Here is a 23,862-nt window from a genome sequence, read left to right as displayed (position 1 = left end):
AGGATGGCCGCTGATGATATGGTGGAGGTAAGAAAGTATTAGAGCCCAAAGGGTTCCTAACCAGCACTTCCTACTCCTGACTTGGCACGATCGCTTACAGGTTTTGACGTAAGTTGTTTCAAGCCAGCAGAAGGGATGTCGATCTGTTCCAGAGTGGCAGTGGGTCTTCTCAGGCAGAAAGAGGGTGGGGTGGCGCCAATACAGCCAGCCGTCTATGGGCTGGGGCTGGGGGTGTCACCACAACGCCAGCCTTAAAAAGCCAACAGGCTGTTGAATGCCAAGCCCGCACTATTAATTTGCATATGACATTAATTTTGCTGTCAGTGTGTTAATGTGTGATTAATTCTGTCATGGGTTGGAGCAAGGAGAATTAGTTAATTGTCAGAAACCCTTCTCATTCACTCTCTCCTTCACTCTACCCCCCCAACTAACGTCCCTCCAACTTCTCCCATTTTTCTTTTCTTATTAAATGAATCTCCGGGGTTTTCTTCCTCGGGGCCCTTCTCTCCGATGGGATTTCAATCCCATCTCCTCCTACCCTTTATGTAAATCTACTTCCAGACCCCGGAAGTAAGAACACAGATTCAACACCCCCAGCCATAGTAGCAAATGTCAAGTTCACATGCCACTGGTCAGGAAAGGGTAATTCTGATGATGACGCTCCCCAGGTATGCTAAAACGCAGCCCACACCTGTACCCACTTAACCCATTCCTGTGTCTCTCCATTACCTTTAATTACACATTGAGTGCCTTTATTTTTATTTTTATTTTTAGTAATCTGTACACCCAATACGGGGCTCAAACACTTGACCCCAAGATCAAGAGTCACATGCTCTACCAACTGAGCCAGCCAGCCAGCCACCCCTGAGTTGCCTTTATTATTGAAGGAATAAGGTTGAAGAAGAAGGAAGAAAGGAATGAAAGCAAATTCACTGATTCCCCCCACCTTTGACTCTACAATCCTCCAGAATTCTCATTTATGGGGCTGAAAAACCAAGTGTCACCTTCTGACCAACTGTCCAGGGAGGCAGAATGGGCGTCAGCCAAAGGCTGGCCTCTGGAAGACATGAGTGAAAAGAGACACAGTCTGCTCCTCCCCACTCTTCAGCAAGTTAGAGAAATACATTACAATTTATTGAAAGGGACCATACATTTATGTCTGAAATCATGTTTCCAACAGTGAACTTCTATTCACTACAATAATGAGGACTTAGGCAACTGAGGCCTATTTACGTGTTGTCAACAGCATTTTATGATTTTTTTTAAAAAAGCACAGGACTCTGTTTTTTTTTCTTTTTTTTCTTTTTTAGGACTCATTTTCTACCATGGCAGTCAATGTTAGTTTTAATTTGGAAAAATATCAATTGGAACTTTTTTTTTTTTAATTAACAAAGACTTATGTTGTTATGACCCTCAACTGTTTTAACGTCTTACCATTTTATTTCATGTATACCCTTACAACTAAACTCTAACTAGATGCTGAAGAGGAACCAAGTATAATTTCTCATAGTAGCCAGCTCCACAGTGCTCCAAGCACTGTGCATTCTGTTTGTGTCTGTGTCTGTCTCTCTCTCTTATTTGGCCCCACCGGCCCACTCACTTCCTCCCACTAGTAATAAAAGCCAGATAAATCCACAGAAGAGGCAAGAGTCATCTGCAGCGACCCCAGTTTTCAAACACACTTGTTTGTATCACCACTTTTTCCAAATAAATTAAGTTACAGAGTCCATTGAAGAACTTTTTCAAGCACTTATGGAAGTTACCAGAGAAATCAACGAGCTGGAAGTGTCTCTGACCAACACGAATCTGGGTCCCTTCTTCCTTTTCAGATTATGTGTAGCTCTAATTGCTTTAATATGGGCATTATTCACACATGAAACTGAAATTACTCAGCACGTGGGAAAGAGGTCCCGACCACCCATGGCCATTAAAGATCCCATGACATTTTTGTAAGTCAGCCAAATTCCAGCACAGACAGTAGGCCCAGCAGTTGCTGTATTCAGAAGAGGGAAAAGCATGTGCTCCTTCTGTGCAAAGCAGGAAGCAACTTTCCTTCGTCTGGTCCATTCTTAACTGTCTACTGATGAGGTCATCCTGCCCAAGCTCCTCAGGGCACAACACATCGAATCTCAAGACGGCTAATTCTAACTTTTTTGAGCACTGACCTTCTATACCCAAAGGATCACCAAGAAGCCAGGTCCTCTCAGATTATTCATTTTGAAGCAAAGTCTCAAATAAGGAAATGAAAAGCTAGAAAACAGGGTTCTGGAGCAGGGTCCTGGCACAGGGGTTTCTCAGCTGTTCTCGCTATAGAACTGCTTCCTAAAATCTACTTCAAAATCTCCTCCCTTGAATTTCACTTTGAGAATCTGAACATGCAGAACCTTCAAGGTTCCACTCTTTCTTCCTCTCCCATGCAAATATCAAACCTCTCCCTTTTCCTCCATACATCTCTCTTTTTTAATGTTTACTTATTTTGAGGGGGAGAGGGGCAGAAAGAGAGAAAAGAGAGAATCCCAAACAGGCTCCACACTGTCAACACAGAGCCTGACGTGGGGCTCGATCTCAGGAACCGTGAGATCGTGACCTGAGCTGAAATCAAGAGTCTGATGCTTAACTGACTGAGCCACCCGGGTGCCCCTTTCCTCCATCCATCTTAACCATCCTTACTCTACCGTTCTTGTGCAACTTCTCATTCTGTACCCAGCACACCCTTCAGAATCCTTTCCCATTCATTTCCCGCGGGGATGGCTGAGCGCTGTGGAAGGAAACACCTGCTCCAAGGTCACGCTCCCTTGGCCTCCAGGTTTGCTTTGAAATCTAGAGTCAGTCGGCCGTTCTCCAGGTGCTGGTGATGGGGGAGGTGACATCATGCTCTACAACAGGAGGAAAAGAGCTGCACAGTGACTTTGGGGAAATGTTCAGCCGTCGATGCATTCAGTAAAAATATCCTGTGACTCGGATCCAAAGGCGGTGGCCTTCCCGGTGCCCTGGGAGGGACAGGAAGGTGAATGGCTCGGCGCTAGGGCTCCCAGCAGGCCCCCTGCGAGGCCAGCCCGCCCTCGCAGCCACCCTGGGTAACTGAAAAAGGCTTTCCAGGCCAGGCACACTCCCAGCATTGTGCACTCTCCAGCGCTCTCTCCCCCACCAAAAACCCCGAGGCCTCCGGAGTGTATGCTAACCACAAGCCTTTGAGTGGCTCATGTATTTACAAACTGAGGCATGTCGAAATCAAAGGGGATACCACATGACATAATTCGCATTAAAATGTCAACAGGCTGACAATTTATGGAGTCAATCCACGGAAGGTGGGGAGGAGTAAGACTTAGTAATTGTTTAATTCCTGCTGAAACCCACGGCTGCTGTGCCTTCGGGAAACTGGGATGCACTGGGGGCCTCTGGCCTGCGCAGCACCCCACGGGGCTGGCACCGTGCCAAAGCCAAGCAATGGGTTTAACCATTGAGGGCAATCCATGTTGAGAGAGAGAAGGAAGAAAATGAGAGAGCTTAAGTGAACATGGCAGGAGAGGGGGCGAGGTTGGAAGAGAGTGTCTTTCCACAAGTGTGGATGTGGCTGACAAGACGGTTCAGGTTGGTCCCAAAGAGGGAAAGGTCTCCTTTGTTGTTGTGCCCCTGGAACATCCTTTATTGTTCACATGTCTAGGAGCTAAAGATTTGAATACATGCAAAAGGCCTGCCCAGCCCTGGTTTCCTGGCCACCCTACGCAGGTCTAGGAAGGAGAGGCATTATGGGCACCTCCATTATAGTGCCCTCCAACCCCAAAGGAGCTAGAGCCAAGTCATGGCCCAAACCAGAACCCCCTTCATAGAAAATCACCCCTGGAAGTTTCTTCTGGCTCTTTGACCATCCCTACCAGCAGCACTGCTCAGACCCAGGGAACACGGAAATACACATTCTTTTAGTGCCTATTTCAGACTCTCAGTATCCCCCCCGCACAAGGGTATGGTTCCCCTTGGGACTTCTGAAATTAGGTTCACTTGTGCTGTTTTAAATGCCTGGACCCTTCCTCGGGGAGGGCCCCATCTAGGGGTATGGGCTGGTGAAAGGCAGGCAGAGTTGGAAAAGTCTTTTGGGAGAAGGTGAACCAACCTCTTCAACGATACCCCAAGTTCTAAGCCAAGTTACCATCTTTTAATCATGGCTTAGGAAAGACACATCAAGAAAGGAGAAATGGTATTAATAAGCCGATTTGGCAAAGCTTATGGGTAATGATCATTATCTGCATTAGCCCTGAAAAGCCCATGTTCCGAAAAGGTGGCTTCGCTCTGTGGGACTTGCCCCTGAGGACACCCAGGGCCACGTGGGCTGTGGCAGGGCCTCTCTCTGCACAAGCTCACTGTCTGTGTATAAACAGTAACACCTCGTTCTCTCTTCTACCTCATTAACTGAAACACATTAAAACAAGTGTGCACTGGGAGCAGAAAATGAGACTGTTAAACCAAGCTGATATAATCCTCATCAGCTGTGGGAAATGAGACCACATCAATTATGCTGAATCAAGTGTAGTCACAGGGATGCGCTGGGCTCCCAGGCCCCCAACACGAGAAGGGGGAAGAGAGGAAAGGAAACATGCTCCACAAGAAAGGTATACATGTAGCATACTTCACACGTACACCCCAGTCCCATTAAAAATAGCTTCCTGCCCATTCTTTCTATCACCCCATGGGAGTGGAGTGGCATCTGATAAACTACTCCTTTGAGATTCTTCTGCATATAAAAAGTCTTTGCCAAACTATTTAGAGTTATGGGGAAAAAAGGAAAATTAAATTTATTCTTAAAAGGGGTGGGGCAGAAGAAGAGATGAACTCTGTGTGGTCTGGTCTCACAGACAGGCTTTCTAAGTCCAAAGTACGGTGAGGGCAACAAAAGTCCTTTGTCCTAACACCCAAAATGACCAGAACACAAGCTGCACATGGACTATAGCAAGAACAGTGCAAAGACCAAAGAGCTAGGAAAACCATAGTAATTCCGGCTATTCGATAATCAAACCAAACTAGCACCTGACTTCACCTGCTACTGCCAAGTGGCAGCTCAGAATCAACACGCTTAGAAATACCCATAAAACCGACTAGGGAAGAAAACAAAGATAAAGTCTGTACAGTGCTAAATATAACAAAGGTTTTGATTATATGGACACAGTCAATGACAGAATCACTCCCTTCATCTGAATGTGTCAAAAATGCAAAAGACTTGCGTACAATGGTTGTAAAAATTTGCCCAAGGACTCGTAATTGTAGGACGTAATGATGTCCCAGATCCTGGACACGAGAATATCGTATTTGGTAGTGATAATTACCACATATGAGAAATGAGCGTTTCTATGCAAAGCTTTCATTTTGCATTTTCTCATTTGTGTTCCAATTTGCAACTTTAGCATGTTATGGCCATCGATTTGCATTTCATTACATAGGTGTTTCCAAACATAAGCCGTGGACACGATGCCTACACACCCCTTGACATCGGCATGAGACTTACACTGCCAAAACTCAGTCATCATAGTGGCCATTAAATTCACCATTCAAATGACAAAGAGCTGCTCTGTTTCTCAAGAATACTTTCCAGATCCGCTCATGCTGATCTAATCATTAGGCAGGCAATGAACTTGGTGAGATTTTTCTGTTGCACATACTTTGCACATCATTTCAGATGTTAAAGATTGTTTCACATTAAGTTTTGCTTCCCTCAAATCAAAGAGGGAGGCGTCTCCTCCCACTTACTGACTCACAGCTGTAATCAGAGATCCCAGGTTTTGCCATTTATTTCATTAAACTCTCCCCCCCTTCCCCCCAAAAAACAGCCCTCAAAAGAGGTGGGGCAGGGAGGAAAACATCCAGAACTTGAGTAGCCAAGGAGATGAACTTGAAATGTACAAATAAGGGAAGAGGAGTCATGCACGGTTTAAAAAAACAAAAGTTTCAGCTGAAGAAAAATTGTGGAATATTCTAAATTAATGGGTAACAAAGGATTGCCATGGAAACAGTTTTGCATACTTGACTGAAGGTGTTTGCTACTGTGAATGGAGACTGGGATGGTACCCGCCACAAGCAGGGACACAGACGTAAACACTGAAGGAAGACTCCTAAGTCAATGTTAAGTCATCCGCGTCTCCAACACTGTGGTTTTCAGCATAAATGAACTCAGTTAGGCCAGGTGGGTATGGCTAGTTTTGCAGCGCTAGTTAAAGCTTCACTCGGGTTCAGAGGCTGTTCCCCCTTTACGATATTCTGTGGTATTGCCAAGGTGACCAAACATAAACAGACACAAAAACAGAACACCAAGAGACACCGAAGCCAAATGTACTCTAGGCTAACTTGAACATAGCCTTCACTTTTCCACCTTTGCCCTCCATGTTGTGCATTTGGATTATAATTTCTTTGGGGGGGGGCGGTGAATATACATTAGCTTTTATCAGAAATATATACTTATTTCTGAAATATAAGAGAAAAAAAAAAAGAAAGTTCTCTGAGTGTGCTGTGTACTCTGAACCAGTTTCCAAGCTTAAATTCTTACTTGCATCTAATTTTGGTCACACAAGGGGAATATGGGTGTGCTGCTGGCTTGCAGGGAAGTCCTATTAAAAAAAATTGGGGCCCTTGGCTGGCTCAGTTGGTTGAGCATCTGACTCTTGATTTTGGCTCAGGTCATGATCCCAGGGTCATGAGACTGAGCCCCACATCAGGCTCCACACTGAGTGTGGAGCCTGGTTAAGATTCTCTCACTCTCACACTCTCTCTCTCTCTCTCTCTCTCTCTCTCTCTCTCTCTCTCTTTCTCTGCCCCTTCCCCCACTTGCACATTCTCTCTCTCTCTAAAATAAAAAAAAAGATAAAATAAGATCAGATAAAATAAAAAAAATTTTAAATCAAACAGTAAAGTTCCCCCAGATTAGGCAGAGCAATTATTATAAAATTATGTCAGTAAAAGTAACTTCACTGCTCAGTCTTCTCACAACTGAAGATCTTGTAAGTACTTCTCAGAGAAGGGATCAGAGAACTGTAGCAGAAATAAAGCTGGACAGGGGTTACTTTCTAGTTTTCCCAAGTACCTCACTAGACTACTTCTGGCTCCACTACTTAGGAGAAGAGACAGAAGTATTCCCTAAAAACAAGGACAATGACCACAAAGGCCTGTGAACATACTTGGGGCTTGGAGACAACTCCGTGATCTCTCTAAGCCCCCCATTCTTGAGATCAGACCATGAATGACTGGCCAAGATTAATTACTGGCCCAAGTCATTTCCCTACACACTGGTCACATTTCTCTCAAAGGTAATTGTTTCTCCCTCCTCCAAACCAAAAAACCAAAAAAAAAAGGCACACACTAGCCTTGCTGTCCTCTAAATCCAAAGTGTGTCAAGTTCAAAGTTAATGAAAGACAAATAATAAAGTAACTTCAATTATGTGGTCTGCATAAGAGTGGAAAACCTGATGCCAAAAAATAGTATTCATAAAGACTAACACATTGTTTTGCACCATACGCTGACTACACTGTAGACACACATCCCATGTATTATCTCATTTAACTCACTCAACAGTCCTATCAGGCATGTTGTTCTACTACCTCATTTTACAGTGAAGGGCGCACAGGGAATAAGCTTTGTGTCCAAAGGCACACAGCTGTGAAAGATAGGCTGGAAAGCACACCCAGGCAGCCTGACACCAGAGTGACTTTCTCTCTTTAAAACTCCCAAGCACTGGGGATACCTGGGTGGCTCAGTTGGTTAAGCATCTGACTCTTGATTTCGGCTCAGGTCATGAGATCAAGCCCCGCACTGGGGCTTAAGATATTCTTTCCTTCTTTCCTTCTTTCTTTCTTTCTTCTTTCTTTCTTTCTTCTTTCTTTCTTTCTTTCTTTCTTTCTTTCTTTCTTTCTTTCTTTCTTTCTTTCTTCTCTTTTCTTTCATTCTTTTACTCCCTCTCTCTCTCTCTCTCTCTCTCTCTCTCTGCCCCTCTTCCCAGCTCGTGAGCGGTCTCTAAAATAAACTCAAAAAACTGCCTGGGTTTTCCTTCACACATTCGGGCATCTTATCTTGAAGCTTTATAATGCTTGTCATCTGGTGGGCATCTCAAATTTCTGGAATGACCAAGAGCCTCCTGGACTCTCCCCGCCCCACCCTGCCCTACCACCCCTGGTCTTCTTGCCCTGGTCTAAGGGCTCTCAATTGGGCATGCTCCTGCCTCCAATGAAATGCATGCCCTTGTCTGGAAAAAAAAATGGAAATAACTCACCTGAGCCTGGTCTTCAGAGACACGACAAAACATCAATGTTACTCTTTCCAGAGCATGGGAAGGCAAAGAGGAAGCGGGTGGGGTGGAGAAGAGAACTCATGATGAACACAAAGCTTCTACATGGTCAAGTTCACAGCAAAAGAAGACCTAACCATTTTAGTATGTTACCCCCATAGTGTATTAGGAAGACTTTCAGTTACAGAGAAGAGTTGGAAAAAATCATTGAGTAGACCTCTATATATCCACCACCCAGATGCTAAAACTAATATTCTGCTGTATATCTATCCATTCTTTTATCCATCTATCAATGCAGCTTACCTTTTTATGGTATTTCAAAGTAAACTACAGACATCAGTACATATTACAGCCCTAAATACTTCAACATATTTAGCATTAACTATAGTTCAGTATTTGTTTATGGGGCATTTTTTTTTTTAGTATTTCTACTATTTCAACAGATCATTTGAGCAGAACGCCTTCCTAGCAGCACGCGAAAAGGTCCCAATTCCTGTGAGTTATTAGTCTGAAATGTTTAGCCCACAGCTGACTTTCTTTGAGAAGGTACTGTAACCAGAAGTGCAAGAAAGGAAACTCTGGTTACTCAAATCAGTTTAGTAACATGGTCTCAGGCTTGATAAGGAGAAAAGAATGTACCTTTATCCTCTGTCCATCTATGAAAGCTCTCCCTCTTCAAATCTTACCCAAGTCCAGCGTCCCTCTCTTCCAGGAGGTCATTTCTGAGCGAGCCAAGTGGATGGGATTTCTCCCTCCCCCTACCTCCCTCCACACCTGGATAACTCTCGTGTGTACATTTCACTGCTCCCGCTGAATGATCAACTCCCGTTTGTATCTTACCCAGCAGTGTTTTCTAAATTGCGGGTGGTGATCCATGGGTGCAATGGTGTTAAGCCTAGGGCTGCACACTAGAAGCCCACAGTGAATGACATCAGAACCTCCATGGGCTGGGATGGGCCAGGCCTGCACACTGTTTTTAAAGCTCCCTGGGTTGAGAGTCACTGCCTCAGTGGATCTCGAAATCAATGCAGTGAGTAGAACCTTTATGTAAATGAAACAACGGGACAAAATAGGAAGTATCCATATGCAGCACAGGTAAGAAGGATAAAATTGAAGTCTAAAAATTTGTTTCAATAATATAGACAAAATCTCTCTGTGTGTATAGTGAGCTGAGTCATCAATGTAAAATGTCTCTCTTTCGGAATCACAGTCAGCCAAGTTTACAAAGCTTAGGACCACAGCCCCGAAGAAGGTGATACACAGTCTTGCTCACAGAAGGTGGTCAAAAGTGTGTGGCTTCAACACAGAGCGGGTGGGAGGAGAGAAGCAAGAAGGAGACTGGAGTTCCTCTCTTACTGGGAATATATTCTGCCACCAGGCTCATGGTTCTCTTGGGGACAACCAGATCTGGGACTAATTAGCATCATTTAGACACGGACATTTGCCCAGGGAGAGGGGGAGTAAACAGAGCAGAGGTTTTCTAAAGAAACCAGAGTAGGCTTTTCAGGGCTGAACCTAGTCTTTACATTTCTATGTTCAAGATTCCATCTTTGGGTATTAACTCTTCCACTGACACATTCTATCCAACATCTTCAAGACACTGGGAAACACACAAAGTTGGATGGGAATAAATGGATCCTGATGTTGAGAGTCTTATAACTGATCCGAGGAGAAAGACTACTAGAAAAATGGACCATAATATGAAGTAGAAGGGGCAAAGCACCATTAATTTTTCTACCATGACATGAATCTCTAGGACTGTTGAGTAGAAAGAGCTGTCATTCAGACTGGCAGAATTCTGGGATCCTGGGCCAAAGCCAGCTGCACGTGGGAATTTTCAAAACACCTGGACGTGAGCCGCACCACTTTACCAGAACTGTTTCTCAGTGGGTCAATACAGGAGTGTAACTGCACAGAGCTAAATGACACGGCTATGGACAGCTTTGAAACACCCTCAGTTCACTCCAACATATGCTTTTGGAATCTCAACTGTAATAGCCAAGTGTTCAGACAGGGCTGTTTTACCGCATCCTGGAGTCAGGGAGAAACCACGGGCACATTCTGTTAGTACTTCTGTCACTCCAGTGAACGTTTATTGGGCTGGTGTCAGACACTGTTCTAAACACTAAGGATACAGCCATTAAGAAGACAACCAGGGTCCTTGATCTTCTAGGAGACAAATATATCAACAAGCAAGAAAAGTAGGTAGTAACTGTCAATGCGGACAAGTAAACTCGGATAAAGTGAAGACATGGTGACTTGAGAGTAGGTGGGCAGGGAAGGCCTCTCAGAGAACCAGACATTTAAAGAGAGCTGGTCAGGAAAGCACATTCTGGGCAGTGCAACAGCAGGTGCAAAGGCCCGGTGGCAGGCGCAAGCGTGGCATACTGCATGTGGAGAAAGGAGGCCAGTGTGGCTGAAGTGTAGTGGGCAGAGGGAAGGGTGGTACAAGACAAGTGGGCACGGTGCATGGAGTGCACATCGCAAAGGAGTTTGTAAGCCAGAGCAATGAGTTTGGCTTTTATTTTATGCGGGATGGAGGGCCGCTGTCGGGTCAGAGCAGAGGAGTGCTATGATCTGGTTTTCCTCTTCATAAAATCACTATGTGTACAGTGAGTTACAAGGGGCAAAAGTAGAAGCAGGGAGGGAAATGACACAGTGAGAAGCAACGGGGTGGGTGGTGTCTGAAGGCAGAGTCAATAGGACTTACTGATGGTTTGGCTACAGGGGAGTGAAAGAAAGAGTGGTCCACAAATGATTTCTGGCTTATTGGCCTGAGTTAATGGTAGACTGGCAGGGGCCCTTGCCAAAATGGGGGAGCCTAGAGGAGAAAGGTGTTGGGGGTCACAGTCATCAAGACTTCTCTCTAGACCATGCTTAGTCTGAGGAGTCGATTATCAGACATTCGAACGGAAATATCTTGTAGGGAGGTAGATAAAGGGAGAGCTCAGGGCTCGAGATCTAAATTCAAGTGTCACCAGAAGGTGACAGTTTAAAAGCAATGGATTAAACAAGGCACTTAGGAGGAGTCACATGTAGGAAAAAGGAGGGCACCTGGGCCAAGCCCTGGAAACCAGTATTTACATTCACTAAGAGAAAAGAAACCAGCAAGGAGGCCAAGAAGGGCCAGAGAAGGGCCTAGACGAACCATGAGCCTGGTGTCACACAAGCAAGAGGGAGGAGGAGGAAGAGAAAGCATGGCAGAGGCTGCTGAACTGTCACATGGGGTTCAAACAGGGCCAACGGATGTGGCAACATGGGAGCCACTGGTGATGCGTCACAGCAGTGGTGAAATATGTCACTTCCAGATCCAGTAACTAGGAAGGGACACTGAATTAACTCATGGAGCAGGCATGATTGAGGGCAAGCGGTTGTTAGCAAAGAGACTCAGTCAACATGGCCTTGGGCAGGTACCACCACCCCCACAGGGAACCAGTCCACCTCTGTTAGCACAGAGTGCTGGCTTGAGCTCCACGGCCACCGGCGACACCCCACAGCCTCCCCCAGGCCCCCTGCATCCTTCCAACCTGTCTGTCCCTTTCCTAATGCTGTAGGGAGTGGGTATGAAAACACCATCTCCCTCCTGCTTCCTGACACCCCTCCCTCCACTCCCGAGAACGCTTGATGTGTCCCACAACACAGGAGTTGTTCAATTTTGCTGACAAAATCATGGTTGCTCTACACTCTTAACAAAACTGCACCTTTCAAACACTCCTTTGCTACTTTCATTGCCAACGAACTCGATTTCAGGCAGGCAAGGCAGTGAAGGAAATCTGCACCCTCTCCTGGGGTCTACCTGTCTTGTCTCGTGCTGCCCGCCTGCGAGATCCCCACGATGGTAGAGGCAGCTCATGTGCGGAAGAGCCTTCAAAATCTGTTGGGGAAACCGACTACCTACCACGTGACACAGAGACCAGCTTGGTACCAAATGGTGTGACATGCGCTCAGGGCAGAGATACCACCTGTGACTGCAGTAGCAGGAGAGAGCTTTCTGGAAAAGCAGGGCCGTGTCACTAACGCATAAAGGCGGGGCAGGAAAGATACCAGTCCTTAAAGTCCAACAAATAACAAGACATCTTGCAATAAGCCAGGAGCCCATCTCGGCAATGCGTGGCGTGTACATCCACGTTACAAAGAAATGAGCACTTGCAATGACATCTGTTGGCTTAATTAGCTGTGTAATTAGTCTCCCCTCGGCGGAGCTGGGCTTTGTCACTGCTGAGACTTCTCCAGGTGAGATTTTATTCCAAATGCCACACTCCGAGAGGAGTAAAGAACAGGCCAGGCAAAGAAGAAAAGCATGTGACGTGTTTGTGGGAAGCGGTGGGAAGGCAGAAGGAGCATCTGGGGAGCTTTTGGGGTCCTTTGGGTGCTAGAACGTCAGCGTGGAAAAGTCTGAATTTTGGATAAACTCAAAGCACCAAAGGCCCAGAGGTGCAAATTACCATGGCAGGATAATGGAGATGCACAGAGCGGGGCATGGGCACATTACTGGACAAAGTTCAGACTTCTTATCCCTGGACAAACTGTTTGGTCTTCCTATACTGGCGGCTGTGGCCATCACTACTAATGGGAACCCAGTTTGGGCAAAAATAATAATAACAACACCAACACCAACAATGGCCAGATCCTAATCTGAGAATCAGAAAGTGAACAAACACACAAGCAGATGCCTGCAGCTAATCACCCCTCACGGCACTTCCTAAACCACAGGTGGCTACAGTCATACTCACTGACTAAAATCTAGGACACTGAGGAAATGGCAGTCCTCGGGACCCAAGCCTCCTGACTTGGCTGAATGGAGGAGCCTAGGAATGTTCCCCCAGTTCCTTCTATTTTTAATCATTTTCAAAAACAAGAAATGTGGTAGTAGAAGGTAATACAGAAACATGAAGGCACAGCAGAGGTGAGAAGACGACACTGACCTTGGAGTTGGGGGGGGGGGGTACTCCAGAGCCGAGGGTGAGCGTTTGGGGTGGCCCTTTACATCCCCCACACATATGCACATAGTGCCCTAAATGTAGGAAAAACACGTGATGATGCTCAGAGAACCTTCCTGGCCCATGAGTCAATGGTTCATAAAGAGACTGAGACATGAAGCATTCAGCTCACATGAGTCCTAGTTTAAAAATTCTTTTTTTAATGTTTACTTATTTTTGAGAAAGAGAGACAGAGACAAAGTGAGCCGGGGAGGGTCAGAAAGAAAGGGAGACACAGACTCCAAAGCAGGCTCCAGGCTCTGAGGTGTCAGCACAGAGCCCGACACAGGGCTCGAACTCACGGACTGTGAGATCATGACCTGAGCCAAAATCGGCTGCTTAACCGACTGAGCCACCCAGGCACCCCACACGAGCCCTAGTTTAAATCAGCAATAGGAGTTCTAAAGCTCGACAGGATCATTCCAGTAGGACAGTCTCTGCTGGAAATAAAATCAGAGCCTTTCCTAGATCTTCAGGAGCACCAACAACTCATCTGCAGGACCTCTGTAGTGACATGAGCTCCCTCCACAGGCTTCAGAAGGGCTGAAGGGAACCAGGGGACAAACACAAAACCCCGACATTATCGTTCCCACTGTCCCAAAGACCCCTGTGGTGCATGTGCATAAAAGCCAAAGACGAACTAAGGGAAACCTCCGTGTGTGCATCACGGCCACGCCACCAACTACCAGCCTGGTGATGCCCGGGCTCCTCCAACAGTGAAGGGCGACAGAATCCTGTTAGAAAAGCCCTGAGGTCATTCGAGACTCCATCCTCCTCAGGTGTCAAAGAAGACAGACAGCACCAGGCTGTGGTGGGTTATGACATCTTTCCAGCTTTGGGGCTGGAAGAAGATATAAAGGAAAGAGAATACCTCGGAAAAAAGTTCCAGCCCCACAAAGATAGAACTTGTCTGCCCCAACTTTTTGGAAGAATCATCTTCTAATTCAGAACCACGCCCGCTATCTGCTCGTCTCTCTGGTCCACGTGAAGATTCTGAAGCAGGTAGCATGGACCACAAACAGAAGCCATCCCAGAGCATAGACACCGGGGGTGAACCACACTCCGGGCACGTGCTGCTCACAGAGGGTGCCCCACACAAAATGGGTTTTCACAAAACATGCTAAAGATTCATTAACCTGAATCTACACAAAATCCTACCGGAGCTCAGCACTAAATTGGCATTCAATAAATGCTGACACAGAGGGAGAAATTCTCTTCCCATTTGTTTGTGTACTCTGGCCAGGGGAATGCTGTCCTAAGTGCTGGCGTCTGAACCAGCAAGAGGAAAGCCCCTGAAAGTGACAGGTCCAGGGAAGCCTCCCATCCCAGAACCCCCGGTGCCTGTGCCCAGTCTTCCGCCTCCTTCCGAGGGGCAGGGAAACAAAGACTACCTGGTCAGCTCAGGAGTGGTCACAAGACCCAACAATCCTCAAGAAGGAGCCTGTCACCGGAGAGGGCAAGACTCAACAGGCACAGCGAGTGGATGGGAAAGTCCTTCCGCAAGTTCAACGCACAGACTGTCCTGGCAAACGAGACGATGAATAAAACTATTGACCTAAGAGACCAGATATGCTTTGGAGGCCCTCATTCTGGGTCTGAGAACCTGCCCTGCTAATTAACAGGCGGCAAACCAAACACTATCAGTAGATAAACATTTCTAACCTTCTAACTAGTTTGCCTTTTATAGGATGAGGACGTGGGCCCTAGAGAAAGTTCCCTGATTATTCTTGATGATTAGTCCAAGTTCAAATCTACTTGAGAAAATTCCTATTAGCATCCTATCCAAGGTAAGCACTTGGGGTCTTCTGTGTACAACAGCCCACGCTCAAGGGCCTTGAATTTCTATCACCTCCATAAAAAGATCAAGTGCAGAGGGAGGCCAGACCAACGTGAGCAATGACACTCGAAGCATCTGGCATAGCTGTGGGAGGCTTAGCCGGGCACTCTGACGTGTGTCTGGCCACGTGACATGAAAGCACTCCAGTAAAAGGAAATAATGAAAAAATTGTTGAAAAGCAAATTTTAACAAACAGCTCTGGAGAAAATTTCAGATTTCATTATAGGAAAAGCACTTTATTTAATGTACAAAATGTGAAAATCTGATATGACAGTTTTCTATAAATAACAAAAATTGGAAATCATCATTAGAGGCATTTGTAATTTTCCTCTTTTGTTGGGAATGGCTTAAAAAAAAAAAGAGGTTTACCAACAAGGAAGCCACTTCTCTCTCTCTTTATGCTCTGGTTGACCCTGTTGGCAGAACACCCTAAGAGAATTTTTTTCTCCATCCAGAGGTAGGGTTGCCAGATAAAAGACAGGATGCCCAGTTAAATGTGAAGTCCAGGGGAGCCTGGGTGGCTCAGTCGGTTAAGCATCCAGCTTCAGCTCATATCATGATCTCCTGGTTCATGACTTCGAGCCCCACATCAGGCTCCACACTGACAGTGTGGGACCAGCTTGGGATTCATTCATATTCATTCATTCATTCATTCATTCATTCCCCCCCCCAAATAAACATATAAAAAATGTGAATTTCAGGTAAGTATATGTAATTATATTTTATGGGACATACTTATGCTAAAACATTATTTGCTATTTGAAATTTACATGTAACTGGCGATTCCACATTTTTATTTGCTAAATTTGGTGACTGCGTGGAGGCTTCCATTGTGGTTGCTTCAGTGCTCCCCAGGGTCACCACCCTAATGTCCCCCTGGTTGCAATAACCTCCACCACTTCTGTGAGCAACACATTTTCTGTCCAACGTTTTTACCTTTCACTCTATATACTGGTTACTTTCTAAAAAAAAACAGCTGGAAACCTAATTTAACTAAATATTAAAGTATGAAATGACTCAAGTGTTTTTCAGATTAACAGTCTTTCCCACCCTACACTCACATGACATCTGTAGTTTCAAGTTATGTAGAGAACAGAATAAAGACCACGGTTCAGGCATATTATGTAATTACTTAAAAACTCTTGCCTGCTCCTGACAGTGTTCCTGACAATGCTTAATTGTTCCTTTACAATTTCCCTTTCAAAACAAAACAAACCACACCAAAACAAAACCAGAAACACCTGTTGGGACTAACCGTATTCAAATTTGCCCTTTTAGACCAGGTCTGCAGCAAGTTGAAGGGACTAGAAACGGGGTTCGCACCTTTGTCCCATTCTCTGGCGCTGAGTTCCTGCCAGACTGGGTTTATCTACAGAACAATTGTACTGCATGGAATTGTGCTGGAATGTGGAGGCAATGGAATCTTTGCGGCAAAATCCTCCTCAGGGTTACAGAGCACCCCTAGGACACCAGATGGCATTCGCAGAAAGCATTCCCCAAGTGTGACTTCTTCCTCTAAGTGGCTGCAGGGGGCTGATGGTTTGAGATTTTCCTCTCATAGGATCTAGGGCTTTTGTCTTGAGGACTGAGGGCGGGTGGAGGCTTTCAAATATTTTGACAAAGTGGTAGTTACTAGATTATCTGAAATTAGACCTCCCTGCCCCTCCGGCTGAGCCAGCAAACCAGCACACCTTACACCTTTGGAATCCAAAAGGAGACTTATCACCACCAGTTGAGAATGGTTTATACTAGAAACATGTGGACAGAGCCACACTGTCTCCTCGTTATCTGAATAAGAACTTCAGAAAGGGGAACTTCTAGAAGTTTCAGTATTTGTTCTCTGTCTTTTTTTTTTTTTTTTTTTTTTTTTTTTAAGACAACTGGTGAGACCCAGTCTCCATTAAGGAACAAAAAGAAACTCAGCTCCTCTCCCAAACCCTCGTCTCTCCCGGAGGCTCCTTCAACCTAGTGAATTTGACAAAGGTAATTAAACCAAGAAATTTCACACTGGGGAAAATGCGGGAGAGAGACAGGAAAAGGTCGGAGGAAGAAACTTCATTCACAGGACTTTCCATGCCTTGAAAAGAGAACTGTCTCTCTCTGTTCCCTCTTCTCCTTCCACAATGCTTTCGACAAACACTACTCTGTAAATATGTTCCGACTGTAAGATTTAGAGAAATAGGGACGATAAAAATGGCCTTTCACATCAGCTAGGACAGGACGGTGATTGAAAAAACTGTTGGACGATCAACCGTCCACTTTGAAAGAAAACACAGTCCTAAATCACAATACAGAAAAACAGAGTCCTCCAATGCCCCCCACACAAAATACTTTCCTCACAGATTAAAAACTTAAATGGAAGGAAAAAGTATTGAAGAAAATATTGGTTAAGCAGTGCCAACCCGTTTGGGTTTGAACACTCACTCCAGCAACTCACTAACTTTGACCCTTGTAACCTCCCTCTGGCTTGCTTTCCCCGCTTGAAAACAGGCTAATCCACAGACGATTAAATCAATTAATGTATGGAAAGCTACTATGACAGTACCCGGCTTGTAATAAACGTTGTGTAGGTGTTATGACTTTTATAATTTCATAATACGTCAAAGAGAAAGCCTCCCTGGGAAAAGAGAAAAGCTAGAAACGTAAAGAAAAAGATGCACAGACTGGACATCATGCAAATGAAACTTTCCTACATGTTAAAATGCAAAGAGACTCAGTCAACATGGCCTTGGGCAGGTACCACCACCCCCACAGGGCACCAGTCCACTTCTGTTAGCGCAGAGTGCCAGCTTGAGCTCCACGGCCACCGGCGACACCCCACATCTGTACCATAAACTAAGGTACAGATGGACAAAGGACCAGGAGAAACTACTACAACATCCACAGCACAATCAGGACGTGAGTCCTGATAAACCAGGAGCTCTTCCCGATCAATCAGGAAAAGGAACAAACCAAGACAATCAAAGGGCAAAGGCTGTGAACAGGAAATCTGCCAAAGAAATACAAACGGCCAATAAACACATGAAAGAATGTTCACCCTCTGTAATAATTAGAGAGACCCAGGCTGCAACTTTGCCAATCTGAGGAAAACAGAATCTCATGGCGGTCACTGCAGGGGCATCTGAGCATTACCTAACAGGGAGGGGTTAAAACTGTCACCTTCTGTCCGAAGAGGCAGGAAAAAGTATCTGTTGGCATTAATCACATCCTGGAATCCAGCAATCCCACTTCCGGGGACAGCACAAGCGTAGAGACACAGATGCACACACCTGTTCCCTACCTCACTGTCTCTAATACCGAACCATGGCAGACAACCTGTCTGTACATCAGTAAGACTCTAATAAATAAACATTAAAAAAAATTTAATTATTAAAAAACACTTAAAGACATTAGAAGATAATATACAGGTACGATACTGTACACACGCCCATTCCAATTTTGTAGAATGCCTGTTATACACAAAAGGAAGGAAATATAAATACACTGTTGCACAGGAGGATTAGGTTGATAGTTATTTTCACTTGTACTTTCCTGAATTTTTCAAATTTTCCACAGTGAACATAGATTACTCATATTAATTATTTTACCATAAAAATAAGGAATCTACATTTTATCAGTAGCTTACACTTGAGACAAACATGGAATGCTAGTCTAGTAAGAAATAATTCAGAATAATATTCTAAAAGGGTCTTATCAGCTCTTTACCATGCACAAAAAAAAAGATTTAAAAAGCGAAAAATAAAGACAAAACAAAAATATTAATATCATTTGAAAAAAAAAGAAAGTGCTACAGTGAGTGTTACGGTTGTTCAACGGTAGCATAGTTAGTACTGGACTTTTTAAAACTAGCCACATCTAATAAGATCTCAGTTTTGTTAAGGCAAAAGGCAAAAGAGAACACTGACCTTACCTTATTGACATGAGGGTGTGTATAATACTATAACCACAGGGATCCAGGCAAAGTTTGTGCATAAAGCCAGCCAATCAGCTGAATGAATGTGTTGAACGAAATAACACTCATGGTGGGGGGGGGGGGGGATTCAGATCAAGGTGGGTGAGACGGTTCTGACCGGAAGGGAGGGCAAGGACCCTGTGCAGAGAGATGTCTACCATTCACAACGCACACACTGGCAATATACTTGCCATGTATGTTCCTCCATCATACACTGCCCACAGTTACTACGGCCGTGAAGGATTAACTATGTCATGGCATAAACACTCCCTCCTAAGAAGATGTGGCCTTTCAATCTTCCTAGAGTCTCCTTTAAGTTACTCGTGGTCACAAATTTCACCAGAGCCAACCCCGGCTCTGCAGGAATGACCACGGGGCCCACATGTAGTCTCCCAGCCCTGCTCCAGGAGGCCCACATCTGTGAGCCCAACAATCAAGCGAGGGAAATGAACTTCATATGCCCTGCTGCTCTAGGAGACGGAGGGCATGGAGAACTAAATGGGCTAAAATTTACCATAACATCTGGCTTTTCACACCTTCTGAATCAACCACAGGAAACAAAAACATTCCCCTCCTTTCATTTTTGCATGAAGGCACCAAGGTATGGAAAGAAGAAGGCAAAAGAATGCCCTTAACAACAACAACAACAAAAAGTCAACCTAATGAGAAAACAAGGTTTGAGGACACTAGTTCCAGAATGACGATGTAAACCAGATGACACTAGACCAAGTGCTTCAAACATGGTAGCCGTACCAGGGAGGAGAGGACAGGGAGGGAGGCAGGGCTCACCAGAGGATCCACGCTATCTGCTTTCCAAGCAAGACAAAGGCTACCAGTCTTTGAAGCATGAAGCATGAAGCATGCAGCTGTCTTCCTAAGACAGTCTGTCCCCCCAAGTGTACCCATAAAGGAGCACGAAGAACGCAGACTGAAGAGGAAATCTTTGTCGGATTTGTTCTACGTCTTCTGATTTGCCCGACCACCCTGTGATGAATTTATGGCCCTGCTGGGAGACAGCCCCAGTGAGTTTATGAGTCTGGGGAAGAACTGAGAAGGTGGATTCTCAGAGTCTGACAGAGGGTTTCCTACTTCCTCCCACCCCATAGAATCCCATTAGGGTGGCAAGTGTTAAAGTCCACTATGTGGAGAATGTGGGTGTGTGTTTTCAGTCAACTGGTGCCATACTTTACCTCTACTTTAAGCCAAGTAGAGCTGGTGTTTCACCGTCTGCCCCGTTGGCCCAAGGTAGCTCACATGGGGCCCAGACCCAACTCCATGGGAGATGACCTCCTCTGTGTATAATTTAAGGTTAATATGAAACCATCAGGCTTGGTCTAATCAAAGGCACCTCAGCTGGGAACTCTGAGTAATAGAGTTGCTGTTGTGGGGGGGGGGGTGGCAGGAGGGGGCGGTTCTTAATCCATCTGCTAAAATTGATGGATTTCCAGCCAATGACTCTCAGGTGAAGAAAAGTATCAAAAGAAAAAGCAGATCCTAACAGCTGACAAGTGTACACTGATCTCTATCTGTCCTCTCTGCACTCTCCTCCCTCAAGCAGAAGATGCCACAAATATTAGGGAGCTCACTATGGATGCCACATAGCAGGGAAGTCCAGGTAAACACGTAAGGGCCCACACTAGCTGTGAACGCACACACGGCGGACTCGGGACCTATGCTAGCTTGGAGAGGAGCAGAGGGCAGGCATCTGTCAGTACCTGCCGCTCCCTTGTTTAAGGTAAGCAAAGGCACCCCGCATCTCTACAGCTCTACAGGTGGAAGGAGTGGGGGAGTGGCCAGGTCCCCAAAGACAAGAGTGATCCATTTATGAGGGAAAGCAGAAAGGGGCGGAATTCAAGTTCTGGAGCTCCAGCCCCGATGAGAGAAAAGTACCTTTCCCACCCACAACACGCTTCCATTCTGACTCAGATGAATCACTACAGACAGAAACCAAGGACCCAGCCTCTAAGCTGGACTGGGGCTGCCGGCCCTTCCCTACTGGATGGATCAACCACAGTGCCCCATCACGGCAGGTGTGAGCATATGGGCGGAGGACCTCTAGGGGTTAGACCAGAGCCCACAACTCTTTAAGACACACACAAAAAACCACGGAAGGAATTCAGCCCTCAGTGTTTCACTAAGTGACCTGGAGGCCCAGAGAAAGGGAAGAGCCTTATCTGATGCCCGAGGCTCTCCAGCCCACCCCCCACCCAAAACTCCCTTCCACTCCTAGGAGGTAGGGAGGAAGAATTCACCGAACATTAATCTCCATTGAAAAACTGCTCTCACACAATCACAACTCGACAATTCCATGCAAGCAAGGGTGATAATATCAGCAGGGTTTTTTGTTTGTTTCTGCCCTTCTCTAGGTAGGTGGGGTTGGGGTAGTGGATTAACGAAACCCTCTCTCAGTCCAGATTGGAAATTCTCTCACGCTTTCAGACAGCTCAGTGTTAATACAGCAACGTATGTCCCAGCACTTATGACACCAAGAGAAGGGACCCTGGACCGGTGTGAGGTCAAACGACAAACCAGAAAGCTACGCCTCTGCTTGCATCTCCTGAGATGGCTGTTCTAGCTCCTCCAACATGAAAAAGGAAGAGGAGGGAATAAAGACCTCAGTTGAAAGAGAGGGTTGAGAGACCCATTAGGAAGTCCAGTACACCATGGCTGCTCGAGCAGGTGCAGCACAAAGCAAGTTGGGACTTTCCCTGACCAAATGATGTCTAATTTGCCAAGGCACCGGGATGGGGCAGGGTGGGGGCCAGAACAGGTTGGGGGGCAGGGTGGGAAGTGAGGATGGGGTGAGTAAAGAGGGCTGTGTGTGAGAAGCCTGGTGCCCTCCCCAGGTCAGCAGCATCTGGAGCTGTTTCTCTAGCGGACAGTAAAGAACTCGATTACATCCAGTTAACTGTGCTCTAAACTGATTATGCATGTGCTGGGCTAATGGATTACATTAGCAAGAGGAAAAATCACATGCAATCAATCTCCATTTACTACAGGCCACACCAGGGCCTAGAGAAAAACTGACTCTCAACCACCTCCAGGCCCCACCCCAAACCTATGGACTCGTGACACCCTACGACAGTGAGCCCCCTCAGCGGCAAAGCAAGTCTGTCTTAATCACACCGCAGGACAGAAAGGTTTGGCGCACGCATTGGAAGAAGCCCATCTCCGTGTCACTCAGGGGTGGGTGAGAGAGCTCCCCGCCCCCACAGCAGAGCCACAGCAAGCAGAGGGACATTCATTACCCAAGGACTAATGAGACCAGACTCATGACCTACGGCTCCTGACACACAGAATTCTGCTCTGAATGTGGGGAACGTTCACCCCCGGGGTTGTGTCGGCCAAGTGCACTGTTTGGAGACTTCTTTAGACACTGGTTCCCCAGTTCTATCCCACACCCCAACATCTGTGGCCCACCTGCACTGCCTTTTTTGACGAGGAGTCTTCTCCATCTTTTAAATTCAAAAGAGAGACAGAGAAAGAGAAAATAAGGCCAAGGAGGATGAGTGTCCACAGTTCAGCAAAACACAAATGGAAACACACAAATGGCTCCCTTACATCCATCCAGGAAACTACCTCAACCTGACTTGCTAAGTGTGATGCGTGAAGGTGTCCTGGGGACCAAAAAAAGGTATAATCTCAGAGAATCCTCTGGGCTCCAGGCCCCTCAGAAGCAAAGTCAAGGGCGTGATATACTCTTACTGGAGAATGTAGTGTGGAAAGTTCATCACCGCCATGTAGGTTTTATCATGAATCTAAAGGGCCTTTCTCCCCTCAGATGGAAGAGAACAGTTGCTTGCCAACTCTAAACAGCCTTTGTCAAAGTGGTAGACAGTCTTCCATGACCATGGGGAGTGCTCCGAACTAATTTTTCTCAGTCGGGTCCTTTGGAAATAGTTTTCCTATGGGTTTCCTGTCAGGTTTTCTTGACCACAATCAGTACCGCGCTACGGCCACGGGAGACCTCTAACTTAAAGTGACTGCCAGGAGCCTCTACTGTTAATGGTGACACAAAACTAAGCCATCCAGTGAGGTTCTTGCTGACTTATAACACAAGGGGGTCAGCTGCTTGGCGTCCAGACCTTCCCCACTGCACCACGCCAGCCCGTCTGTGCCGGAGTCAGCAGGCGATTCTAGAACCCTCTATTTCTACTGCCTCACTTCTGCTTTCTCTTCCTTTCCCTAAAATGGTTTCTCATCCACTCTACCCAGGACTCTCGCCAAGCTGAAAACGAGCAATTGTAAAATGAATTACAGTTATCAATCTCGACAGAGACTGACATGGGGAAAGGACCTGAGGTCTTCTTTATTTGAAGTCTCCCTTTAAAATCGCCAGGAGTAGAAAGGGGATTAAAACTAGCTCAGGGTCAAAAGAAGCGCCCCCTGGCCCCGAAGAAGATGTGGGAAATGGCATGAAAGGAAAGAGGGGAGGCCGATAATAAAAGGGAGGAAAATGCAAAGAGAGAGTGAGGGTGTGGAAGGTATGTGGGAGGAGGCTGGGCAGATTTATGGCGATTTGTACCTGATTGTTCATACTAAAGCCATTATGGGATGATTAGAGAAAAAGGTGAGGCTTTAAGTCCAGTGAAAATCAATAGAAACGTCTGGAGCAATTCTGCCTCGCAAGTGAAAGGACTATTTACAGTATCTGAGCACCTCCTCCTCACCGTTACCGTTACCGTCTATGGATTGAGAGAAAGACTGGAGGGGGTGGGAGGAAGGAAGGGGAGGGAGGGAGGGAGGGAGGGAAGAATGGAGGGAGGGAGAAAGGAAGGAAGGAAGGGAAGAAGGGAGGGAGGGAGGGAGGGAGGAAGGAAAGAAAGGAGG

General features: G+C 46.0%; 1 protein-coding gene across 5 annotated transcripts in view; it reads right to left on the bottom strand.

Moving 5' to 3' along the window:
- Positions 1–23,862, bottom strand: part of ZFHX3 (zinc finger homeobox 3) — a 240,549-nt gene that overhangs the window by 129,142 nt on the left and 87,545 nt on the right. The window lies entirely within an intron of this gene.

Source organism: Felis catus, chromosome E2 (assembly GCF_018350175.1).
Source record: "Felis catus isolate Fca126 chromosome E2, F.catus_Fca126_mat1.0, whole genome shotgun sequence".
In the NCBI taxonomy this organism is placed as follows: domain Eukaryota; kingdom Metazoa; phylum Chordata; class Mammalia; order Carnivora; family Felidae; genus Felis; species Felis catus.
This window is presented reverse-complemented; position numbering and strand designations above follow the sequence as displayed.